At 44.8% G+C, this 12526-nt stretch overlaps 1 long non-coding RNA gene across 1 annotated transcript; it reads left to right on the top strand.

Annotated features, from left to right (window-relative positions):
* The first annotated feature begins 2032 nt into the window (after positions 1-2032).
* LOC105722049 (uncharacterized) lies at positions 2033-7918 on the top strand. The gene is made up of 3 exons (XR_001108479.3): positions 2033-2167; positions 3503-3635; positions 7538-7918. It is a non-coding gene; the product is annotated as an uncharacterized LOC105722049 (long non-coding RNA).
* Positions 7919-12526: the final 4608 nt, after the last annotated feature.

The raw sequence follows: 12526 nt of genomic DNA, 5'->3' as shown, positions 1-12526 counted from the left end.
CAAGAGACTGCACTATACGTTATTGCTTGCCAATGAACTCTCACTGGCAGATGAAATAAAAAGGCAGGTATTTTCTGAAAAGCAAGTCCATTCTGTAGCGTTAACTCAAAGTCTGAAGTTGTTCCCCAGATTGGTGATACCAGTATTAGGGTAATGGTGATGCTGCTGAAATTTCCAGGGACCTTAAAAAACACTTGGGGGGTAGGGGAGCTGTTTCTTCAACCTCCATCGTGGGAAATAATCAAATCTTAGTCATCTCCAGTCTGTGACTAATACCCATTTCCAGGGCTGTTCCATTATGCTGCAGAAGCCACTGTCATGACTAAGCCATCAAAACGGATTTTTTTCCTAATGACATATGCTGCACAGGACTCAATTCTATTAAGCCAGCCTTTTCTAGTCTGGATCTGGAGGAGTCGTCGTATCACTGCCTTTGAAAATTAGGCTAAAGGGGGTGGTATCTATTAATATAACCAGGCTCTAGTTTCTCTCCTCCTAGGATGCCTGACCTCTCCAGCCCATTTCCATCTCTTTCTTAGTGAACCTGCTGCGCCTGTATTGTGGGAGCCTGCATGACCTCATCGCCGTGAGCAGGGGAGTGTTGGGCGGGGCCGCGGCCCTCCCAGTGCCCTCCCAGGCAGAGCCTCCACCCTGGGTTGTTTTACAGTTACTCAGGGACTACAGAAGGTGGATGGTGCTAAATTAAGGCAGAAAACCAGAAAAAAAAGCAAGGACACACCATTCAATACACCAATGCTTTTATTTTAAAGCAGACACTGTCTGAGGCCGTTTCTGACTTTGACATTCTGTAATTATGATCTTGAGAAACATTTATTTAGACAACAACACATAAATTAGTTCATGACTTGTTATTTATACATCACAAGGGTCAGAGATATGGCGCCAAGAACAATTATTTTGTCACTAACTGAAATTCTTTTGAGTTCTAATTATTGGGGTATTTAGCCTCTTCCCAACTAAAATGCCAACCTTTTCCCCAGCTTCTGAGAATAAAGAAAATCTGATCCACTCCCCTGATTAAAACTCACGAGTCCCTTCACCTCCAAGGTGAAAGCCCATCTTTTCTTATGGCACAGTCCTTCATAATCCATTCCCTGCTTACCTCTTCAACCTTATTTTTTATTATTTTTTAAGTCAATGGATAATAGTGGATGTATTTATCATGTACAGCATGATGTTTTGAAATATATCTTTCAACATGACTAACTTCTGCCTCAGGTAAGTCTCAGCCAAATGGCACCAACCCATCAAGTTCTCTCTGTCTCTTGGTGGTCCCAGGCTGTCCTCTCGGCCTTGAAACGACCCCTCCGGACCCTGACGTGTCCACTGTTACCTGACTGACGCTTCTTGCTTCCGTCCCAGCTAAGACATCATTTCCTCCTTTCCCCGCTTTCTCCAAATGCCCACGTGTGGGTGCCACTCCTGCAAATTCCCACAGAAGAGCTCAGCAGCTATCGTGGTGGATTATAATGGCCCCTGGATCTGTTTGCTTTTCTCACCAACTGTAAATTCTTGGGAGCAAGGGCTGTGTTATCTTCACTGTCACAGTCCCTAACACTCAGCCATTTTGTCTGGCACACAGCAGATGCTTCATAAATATTTGTGGCTGAATGTTATTCATGTTCATATGATTTTTTACATTTTTTGCGATTTAGAATGTCGCTATCCATTCTCTTTTTAAACTCTCTGCCACTTACTGAAAACAACCAAGTGACTCATAGTTTCTCCCACTCCAAGCTGATGCCTACTCATGCCATCTAGAGGGCAGTCCCCACCTGCCCAGCCCCTCAACACGCACCCTGAGCCAAGCCTCTGTCATACTGTGCAAGAACTTGAATGCCACGTGGAGGGGGTGGATTTCATCCAACAAGATGGGTGAGTCAGTGGAAGTTTGTTTAGGAGCAGGGAGTGTGCAATTACAGCCAAGATGAATGTTTCTGTGAGGTGCAGGATAGCTGCTTGTGAGAGGAAGGGAGGCTGGTTAGGGAGCGGTGACCGTGAGCAATGTAAATTGGGCTGCTAGGGAAAGAATGGAAAGGAGAGACCGGGTTTGAACTGAGAGGCACGACTTGGCCATTGACTACCTATGCGGGCAAAAGAAAGAGGTTCAAAGTTGATTTCAAACTCAGGTCTGGAAAACGGGAAGGTAGGTGACACCATCAACAGAAGTAGCGCTCACTGGCTGGATTGTGCAGAGTGTTTGGTTTTGCTTGTTTGGAGAGGAGAGGAATGTATTGATATGCCAGCAGAGTATTCAAGTTCTAAAGAGCAATGATTTAAATAAAATTATAGACATATCATTTATGGCCAGGCGCGGTGGTTCATGCCTGTAATCCTAGCACTTTGGGAGGCCAAGGCGGGCGGAACACTGAGGTTAGGAGTTCGAGACCAACCTGGCCAACATGGGGAAACCCAGTCTCTACTAAAAATATAAAAATTAGCTGGGTGTGGTGGTGCGTGCCTACAATTCCAACTACCCGGGAGGCTAAGGCAGGAGAATTGCTAGAACCCAGGAGGCGGAGTCTGCAGTGAGCAGAGACTGCACCACTGCACTCCAGGCTGGGTGACAGAGCAAGACTCATGTCAAAAAACAAAAAAAGGTATCATTTATTAAGTGACTACTCTGAATCAATCATTTTACAAAATTAACATCTAAATGCTTACTACAACACTAAGAGGTGGATTCTGTGATTCTCCCCATTCTATGAATAAGGAAACTAAGGCTGATGTCATGTGACCACATTCACACAGCTGTTCTGAGTGGCAGAGATGGGATCCAGCCCAGGCCCTGTGACGCAGTGTCTTCAGTATGTGGAACTGAGGCTCGAGAGACAGCTTGGAGCTCTCTGTAGACTTCAGTGTGGTCCGCATTAAGAAGTTAAAGCCCTGAGATTGGACGAGGCTGTCAAGGGAGATAATGTGTAGACGAAAGTTGAGAACCAAGCATAAAAATGAAAGACTGGCTGAGTGCGGTGGCTCAAGCCTGCAATCCCAGCACTTTGGGAGGCCAAGGCGGGCAGATCACGAAGTTAAGAGATCAAGACCATCCTGGCCAACCTCTACTAAAAATACAGAAAAATTAGCTGGGCGTGGTGGCACGTGCCTGTAGTCCCAGCTACCTGGGAGGCTGAGGCAGGAGAATTGCTTGAACCTGGGAGGCAGAGGTTGCAGTGAGCCGAGATCTCACCACTGCACTCCAGCCTGGCGCCTGGTGACAGAGCAAGACTCTGTCTCAAAAAAAAAAAAAAAAAGGAAGACTACAAGAGAGCAGGCAAAGGGAAGAGGAGCCAGAGGGTAAGCAGGGGCAGCCGAGAAGAGGAAGTGAGTAAAGCATCCTAGAATAGGGTGGAAACCGGTTTTAGGAGAAAGTGATGAAAGACGTCAAGAAGGAAAAGTCCTTTAGGGCCAGGGGAGTGTTTATTATTTATTGTTGTTGATTGATCAGGCTAAAAATTAATATGTTTGCCTCCTTAATTTCTAGGGCATCTACAGTGCAGAAAGCAGAGGAATGTCAAGGAACCAATGTGGGAAACAGCAGCAGCGCTGGTAGAATTATACCTAGAACCAGCATAGGAAGATAGAGGGAAATGCGTGCTGTGGTTTCCATGCTTCAGGTATGCCAAGCTGTGATATGGCAAGTATAATCATTAAGGCAGCTTGAAAACCGCAGGGATCACTCCTGCATTGCTAAAGCCTCAGTATTGCTTTTGGCTTGAACTCATAACTTGAAACAGCCTTGAATCTAATATACTGAGGCCCCTAAGATCATTTGCCAATGATCCAGATCTTATTTCAAGCTCCTCTTTCAAGCACCAGACAACCTGGAGTATGACCATTTCCAGAACTAGCTGGAACTATTTTTTCCTCTAAGACCACTCAAATAAGACTTTACATGCAATGTCAGAATTTACGAACTCAGATCATTGTCATCAGCTTTGCCAGTTGCTAAGTAATCTTTCAGCTTATCTGCAGAGGTTCTGAAACTCAGGGACTTTAAGGTGATCTCTGCTGACACTGCAAAAGGAGAGGTCTCTTTCCTCGTCCTTGGTTAAATAATAAATGAAGTGGCATCTAAGTTGCTAAGACTGAACCCCCATTAGAGGCTTGAATGGCCTCAAAGTATGTGTGCTGAAGAGAAGAGGCAGGGCATACCAGAAGTCTTGAGGAATTGTAGAAAGTTGAAACTAAAAGGATACTAAAAAACGATTTCGCTTAAGCCCTCACTTTGCAGATGAGCAAAAAAGAGGCTTAGAAATGTGAAGGGCTTTGCTCTAGTCTCAGAGCTAGTTAATACCAGAACTAGGACTAGAACTAAGTCTCTTAACATTTAATCCAGTTCCCTTTCCACAATACTATTCAGAAAACATTCATTCATCTGCGAATGTCCGTTCCCTGGCATTCCAGCATTTTTGCATCTAATGCCACTTACTGTCTCTGTGAGCATGTATTTGTGCCTCAGGCAAGAGAGAAGAGAGACTGATAGACAGGTTCTTCAAAGTATATTGAGTGAAGACCCAAAGAGTTTCCTAAGAGGAAAGCTCTGAAGAAAGACCACTTGGGCTTTGGAATCAGACACTCCTTTTTTTTTTTTTTTTTTGAGACAGAGTCTCACTCTGTCACCAGGCAAGAGTGCAATAGTGTGATCTTGGCTCACTGAAACCTTCGCCTCCTGGGATCAAGAGATTCTCCTGCCTCAGCCTCCTGAGTAGCTGGGACTACAGGCGTGCACCACCATGCCCGGCTAATTTTTGCATTTTTAGCAGAGATGGGGTTTTACCATGTTGGGCAGAATGGTCTGGATCTCTTGACCTCGTGATCCGCCCACCTCGGCCTCTCAAAGTGCTGGGATTACAGGCGTGAGCCATCATGCCTGGCCTCACTCTTGGTTTTAATCCTGGGTTCATCATTATCTAATTTGTGACACTGGGAAGGTTACGGCTTAAACTCAGTATTAGTTTTCTATTGCTGCTGTATCAAATCACCACAAACCTAGTGGCTTTAAACGTTACAAACTTACTCTCTTACAGTTGTGGGCAAAGTCCAAAATGTGCCTTGCGGGCTACACCAAGGCTTCAGCGGGGCAGGCTCCTTCAGGTGTATCTAAGGATGAATTGTTTCCTGCCTTTTCCAGCTTCTGGAAGTCACCTGCGTTCCTGAGCTCGTGGCCCTTCCCCAAGTTGCTCTAGCCTCTTGCTTCTGTCGTCACATCTCCCACTACTGACTCTGAACCTCTTGATTCCCTCTTTATTTATTTAAAAATATTTTGTTTTAGAAACAGAGTCTCACTCTGTTGCCCAAGCTGGAGTAGCTGGAGTGCAGTGGTGCAATCATAGCTCACTGCAGCCTCAAACTCCTGGGCTCAAGTGACCCTCCTGCCTTGGCCTCCCACACATAGTACTGGGGTTATAGGCATAAGCCACCATACCTGGCCTTGACTTGACTCCTTCTTCTTTTTTTTTGAAACAGAGTCTTGCTCTGTCACCCAGGCTAGAGTGCAGTGGTGTGATCTTGGCTCACTGCAAACTCTACCTTCTGGGTTCAAGCAATTCTCCTGCCTCAGCCTCCCATGTAGCTGGGACTACAGGCACGTGCCACCACACCTGGTTAATGTTTGTATTTTTAGTAGAGATGGGGTTTTGCCATGTTGACCAGGCTGGCCTCGAACTCCTGACCTCAGGTGATCCGCCAGCCTTGGCCTCCTGAAGTGCTAGGATTACAGGTGTGAGCCACTGTGCACAGCCTTGACTCCTTTTATAAGTGATTACATGTGATTACAGTGGATCTACCCAGCTAACCCAGTATAAATAAGCTCTCCATCTCAAGATATTTAGCGTAATCGCATCGACAAAGGTTTTTTTTTTTTTTTGCCATGTATATTCACAAGTCCGTTGATTAGGATATGGACATCTTTAAGGGTCATTATTCTGTCTTCCACAAACTCTATGAGGTTCTGAGATAAGTCTGGAGCTAACAATTCCCATCAAGGGATGGGTGCAGTGGCTTATACCTGTAATCCCAATACTTTTGAATGCTGAGGCAAGAGGATCACTTGAGCTCAGGAGTTCGAGACCAGCCTGAGCAACATAGTGAGACTCTATCTCTGCAAAAAAAAAAAAAAAAAAAAAAAAAAAAAAAAAATATTTATATATATATATATATATATAAAGTAGCTGGGTGTGGTGGTTGCACATCTGTGGTCCCAGTTACTTGGAAGGCTGAGGCAGGAAGATCACTTGAGCTCAGGAAGTCGAGGCTGCAGTGAGATATGATTGCACCACTGCCTTCCAGCCTGGACAGCAGAGCAAGACCCTGTCTCAAAAAAGAATTCCTTCCCATCTAATAGTGCTTGGACATCACTTCCTAAAAGAAGACTTTCTTGGGACCCCAAAGTCAGGTTAGGGTCCCCTCCTATGTGCTCCCATCACCTTCTGGGGTCACCTCTCACTGGAGCCCTTATCAAACTGCATTATAGGTACTTGATTATGATTACATCTTCCACACTAGTCTGTTTAACTCCAGAGAGTGGGGACTGTGCCTTATTTATTTTTGTCTCTCCTGCCCCCAATATGGTGTCTGGCACTTTGTAGTTGCTTAATAAATATCTGTTGTCATGACAATTAGAAGAGACCAAATAAAATTCCCAATGGTACCTGTCTCAAATAGGGATTCCATAGATGGTGAATCCTTTTGCTAACACCATTATTGCCAAAAAAGTAAGAGAATTTCTTTTTTCTTTTTATTTTACTTCAAGTTCTGGGATACATGTGCAGAACGTGCAGGTCTGTTACACAGGTATACATGCGCCATGGTGGTTTGCTGCACCTATCAACCTGTCCTCTAGGTTTTAAGCCCCTCATGCATTAGGTATTTGTCCTAATGGTCTCCCTCCCCTTGCCCCCCACCCACGACAGGCCCCCGTGTGTGATGCTCCCCTCCCTGTGTCCATGTGTTCTCATTGTTCAACACCCACTTATGAGCGAGACCATGCGGTGTTTGGTTTTCTGTTCTTGTGTCAGTTTGCTGAGAGTGATGGTTTCCAGCTTCATCCATGTCCCTGCAAAGGACATGAACTCATCCTTTTTTATGGCTACATAGTATTCCATCGTATATATGTGCCACATTTTCTTTAACCAGTCTATCATCGATGGGCATTTTGCTTGGTTCCAAGTCTTTGCTATTGTAAACAGTGCCGCAGTGAACATACGTGTGCATGTGTCTTTATAACAGAATGATTTATAATCCTTTGGGTACACATCCAGTGATGGGATTGCTGGAAATGATATTTCTGGTCCTAGATCCTTAAGAATTCACCACACTGTCTTCCACAATGGTTGAACTAATTTACACTCTCAAAAGTAGGAGAATTTCTATGGATGACAAGTAAAATGCCTCCATCCCGACAGGGAAAGCACAAGGAAGCATGTCTTCTAGCTTAGAGACAAAAACCCTTTAAGGTAGCCAGAGCCAATGGCATGGTTAACCTTTTCTGTTTTTATTATAACATTGTTTTGCCCAGAACCCACCACCCATTTGCTGAGGAAAGTGTGCTGGCTGACTTTCAGAGGCAAGTGGGGGCAGGAGCAGGCGAGAAGAAAGAAATCCACTGTCGGTATTTCATCATCAACTGGGCGGAACAGAGCCTCAACCTGGATGTGCCTTTACCGCTTCAAGCGCTGTGAACTCTTGGCTTGTGTCACATTTCCTCTCAATGGGCCACACTTGCTTTCTTTACTGACATTTACGCCTACTGCAGCGGAGGGACAAGAGGATGGGCAGCAGGCCAAGTCGTTCTGGGCGGCCCTGTGGTGCTGGACTCACCGTATTCCTGGGCTTGCCATCTGGCCATACGCAAGTCACTCCTCTTTCAATTTCTGTGCCTATAAAATGCATGACTCATCTCACAGATGCCAAGAAATTCAAAGTGTTCCTGTCTTTAAAGGGAAAGAGTTATTAAAAAAAAAAAAAAGCTACTGTAGATGTACTTATCAGGCTATTACTAGACCAAAGCTAAAGCTAAGACCAAAGCCAGCTTTGATTTCATTTCAAAGCCTGGAGCAAGGAAACTAGTGTCAGAACTTTAAAGCAGCATGCTGTTTAAAGTGAGCCTTCCCGGCCTGCAATTTAGATTCAGATTCACACATATGCCACAGCAGAGACCTTAATTCCCCTACAGGTATACACAGTAGGATCTGAACCAGCAACTTCGCCTTTTTAGCTAAACAGTAGTGTATCAATTACACTTACAGCCAGAGCCTGATTGGCACACCAGCCATATTTGCTGACAAAATTAAGTCACATGGCCTGCAAAAGAATGTTTTAATTATTTGTGAATTTATTTCTATGAAAGGTTTACAAAGGAACAGATATTAAACCAAATGTAGTTATGCACTTAACAAGTCACTCTATTTAAGAACACATTGTACATTCAGGCCATCATGAGCTCTTTAAAGACCACTGTGTTTTATTTGTTTTTAAATTCCCATCTTTAAAATACTCTTAAAATAGTCTGTGCTCAATAAAGGCTGACTGACTAATTAGTTATTCCATCGAACATGATTTCTGTAGTCTATTGCAGGGATAAAAGGGAAATAGAAGATGTAGTCTTTGCCACCAGTTGGAGACAATAGGCAAACAGATTAAAGAGACAAACAGCAAAAGGACATTGCACAAGTGAAAACCAATTTGCATTTATATGGAACTTGCCTGGTTTGGCAATATTGATCATTCATTCATTTAATCTTTCATTTGTATCATTCAATAAATATTTTGTAAGCAGGTTCTATGAGATATCAAAGAAGAAAGCCATGTTAGCTCTGAATTATGCTCAGTTCTTGAGTCTTCTTTGACTAAATAGGCAATAAATGGGGAATTCCATGGACAGTGCCCATAACTGCTACTTCAGAGAAGCAAAAAGATGCTACAGGGGTTCAAAGGAGAACGTGGATCCAGTCTAGGGGTGATGGTGGGTCCATCTCAACCACCAGAGAGCACCTGCTTTCAGCGACATCATTTCAAATATGAAGAGTAAAGAAGGAAGGGCAACATGGAATTTAGGAAAAAAGAACTCCTCCCAAACTCAGGAACCTTAACAGTCCATAAGCAGGAAGTTCGATGAATGCTTTCGATCCAGAGATTTAGAATTGTGATTTTAAAAAACTAATAAAAATAACACAAATGACCTTCTATTGTGGATAAAGGCAACCCTACTGTCATCCATTTCACCACCAGCTCTGTCCAGAGGAATAAAATTCATCTTCAGCTACCTCTTTACGTCTGCGGATTCCTGAAACTGCCTGTGGCCCAACTTCCAAAGGCCCAATTTCTCCTGTGTCTCAGGTGGGGTTCTCAAGAAGCAGGAGAATTCTTGAGCAAGTGATTCACCGGGGGAGTGTTCTCAGGAGAAGGGGAGTGAGGGGGCAAGAGAGCAGAGGGTGGGGAAAGCCAAGCGAGGATGTGGTCTCAGCTGGAGACCAGCTGCAGGCTGATCCCTCTGGGAAGTTCGGAAACCCCAAAGTGCACCACATAGGCAGTGCCCCTTTGATGCCAGGGGGGCTGAGCTTTTGCACGTCTGGGTCAGACTGCTCTTTGGGAATCATGACTCCCAGGAGAAGGAGGGGCTGTGAGTTGTCAGCAGCCAGCCCTCACAGCAGCTGGGGGTAAAAGGAAGCTGGATGGGGCACCCCTAGAACCTACCATGGTGAAATATGCTAACTGCTGAATACAAGTGAGCTCAGTGAAGGGAGATGCTAATGCCCAAAACATACATCTTGCCGTTATACTGTAAAAATAAGTAATTCAAAATCAAAGCTGTTTGAACATCCCCCAAGTACCTCTGATTCAGCATATCCCAAACCTAAGTGTCACCTCACGTCCCCCATCTCACCAAACTGCTTCCCTGGTATTCGCTCTGTCTATGAGATTCCATCATAATGAGGCCACTCAAGCTATTGACTTCTGTCTCTCTCTCTCTCTCTCCAGTGTGCTCCACACTTAATCAATAACCAAGTCCTATCAGTTTTACCTCTCAAAGGTTCCTAAACCTATGCCTGACTCTCTCTCTTCACTACAACTGACCCAGGGCAGATCCTGGTCACATCTCACCAGATCTCCCTGCCTCCAAACGTGTCCTCCCCAAATCCAACACCTCCCACCCCATTCCTGGTTAAAGTGTTCAGTGACGTCTTCCTATAGAAGTGTCCAAGCTGCTGACCTTGACTCTAGCAGCTTCCCTGAACAGGCATCGGCTCATCTCGATGACTTATTTTTCAGCACTTTCTGACTTGCACTTTATTTTCTAACCACACTAAACCGCTGACTGTTGTCTTGCCCACAGAATGCTGCTCTGCATCCAGGCCTGGGCTGATACTGTTCCCTCTTCGGTAATGCCTTTCTCCTCTTTATCTGGCTCGCTCAGATCAGTCGGCACCTCTCCAGGAAGCCTGCCCTGATCCTCCTCTCCCTCAGACTGGGTTCAGTATCCTTCCCCTGTGTGGCCCTTTGTCTTTTTTTTTTTTTTTTTTTTGAGACAGAGTCACTCCATCACCTAGGCTGGAGTACAGTGATGCGATCTTGGCTCACGGCAACCTCCACCTCCCAGGTTCAAGCAATTCTCCCACCTCAGCCTCTTGAGTAGCTGGGACTACAGGCGTGCACCACCGCACCTGGTTAATTTTTGTATTTTTAATAGAGACGGGTTTCACCATGTTGGCCAGGCTGGTTTCGAACTCCTGGACTCAAGTGATCTGCCCACCTTGACCTTCCAAAATGTTGGGATTATAGGCATGAGCCACCATGCCTGGCCCCCTTTTTCTTTTATATAGCAAGCTACTGCAATTGCTGCATAATATTACAATTATGTGCCCCCCACCCCCAGACTGTGAGCTCCCTGAAGTTAGGAAATGCTGTGCCTTATTCGTTTTTGTATCCTGAGTGTTTAATATAATGACTGGTACTTCCTGGGTGCTTAATAAATGAATGCTGAATGAATGAATATTGATTAAGCCCTCCCACTCCCTTGAGACAGTATGCCATTTGAAGAAACTAGATTACTGTAAACTAATATATGGTTCCCTAAGGTGGCAGGAGGCACTTCGAACACTAAAAGAATAGTACAAGAAAGCACATATTTCACTTCAGAGTTGCAGAAGGTGATACAGTCCACAACTTGGGGATGGGGGATGAGAGAGAAATGGCCAAGGAGATTTCAGATCAGGAAGAGACATCCCAGAAGTATGGGTTACAGAGAATTGGCAACTACTTCACCCTGTCCAGTGCTATGGGTCTGCCCACCACCAGACCGGAGGAAAAGTGAAATAGTCATTTATTCATCAACCTTAAATAACATGATTTAGAACATATGATTAGGTATAGAGTTTATTGGAGCTCAAAGCCAGGAATAGCCGTTCAGGAAACATGGACTCCAGAGAGATGAAGCCAGTGGTCTAAAATAAAAATGTCTTGCTTATACAGGCAGAAAACAAAGAAATTTAGTAGGATTAGAATATTTCATCCTAGACAATGAGATAGTTGTGTACTCTTTGTATCAGAAAGGAAAGAAGGAAGTGAATCTATGATGAAGATCAGTAGTGAAGGGGGAAGGGGTCTTCCCTGGCACCCTTCAGTCATTTACAACATTTTACAAAACAATGTGAGCAAGGAAGAAGGCTAATCTGTAATCAGAGAGACAAAGGTTACAGCCGTCTGTTTATGTAACTTGAGTCCCATCACACTCCTTCAAGGCTCATAATATTTTAAAGTTCTAACAGCTTCGATTTTGAAATATTTATTTTCACACATTCAACAAATACTTGTTGAACATGTACAACAAGGCATAGGCCTAGGTGCTGGGGGATAGAGCGGCAAACTCAGAGGGTCACATCTCTGCTCTCATTGAGCTTACAGGTGGTGCGGAGACAAAACACAGAAGTAAGCAAAGAAATCTATCATTACACGTGGTAGTAAGAACCGTGAAGGGACAAAACAGATGGTGGGAGGGAAAATAGCAGGAGGACAGAGAATGCCTCCCTAAGGATGTGGTTTTAAGCTGAAGTTGTCAAGGACAGGAAGGAGAGGGAGGCAGAGCAGCCTGAGGGACTGCCCATTCAAGAAACCCAGAGGCCAGTGCAGCCTCAAAATGTGGGCTGACAGGGCACAGTGGTTCCCAACTGTAATCCCAGCACTCTGGGAAGCTGAGGCAGGAGGATTGCTTGAGGTCAGGAGTTTGAGACCAGATTGGCCAACATGATGAGACCCTATCTCTACAAAAAGTGAAAAATAAAAATTAGCAGCTGGGCACAGTGGCTCATGCCTGTAATCCTAGCACTTTGGGAGGCCAAGGAGGGCGGATCACCTGAGGTCTGGAGTTCGAGACCAGCCTGACCAACATGGAGAAACCCCATCTCTACTAAAAATACAAAATTAGCCGAGTGTGGTGGTGCAAGCCTGTAATCCCAGCTACTTGGGAGGCTGAGGCAGGAGAATAGCTTGAACCTGAGAGGCGGAGGTT

Source organism: Aotus nancymaae, unplaced genomic scaffold (genome assembly GCF_030222135.1).
Source record: "Aotus nancymaae isolate 86718 unplaced genomic scaffold, 86718_ANA_hifiasm-v0.15.2.pri h1tg000032l_0, whole genome shotgun sequence".
Taxonomy (NCBI): domain Eukaryota; kingdom Metazoa; phylum Chordata; class Mammalia; order Primates; family Aotidae; genus Aotus; species Aotus nancymaae.
Note: the sequence above shows the minus strand (reverse complement) of the source record. Positions and strands in the feature narration are given on the sequence as shown.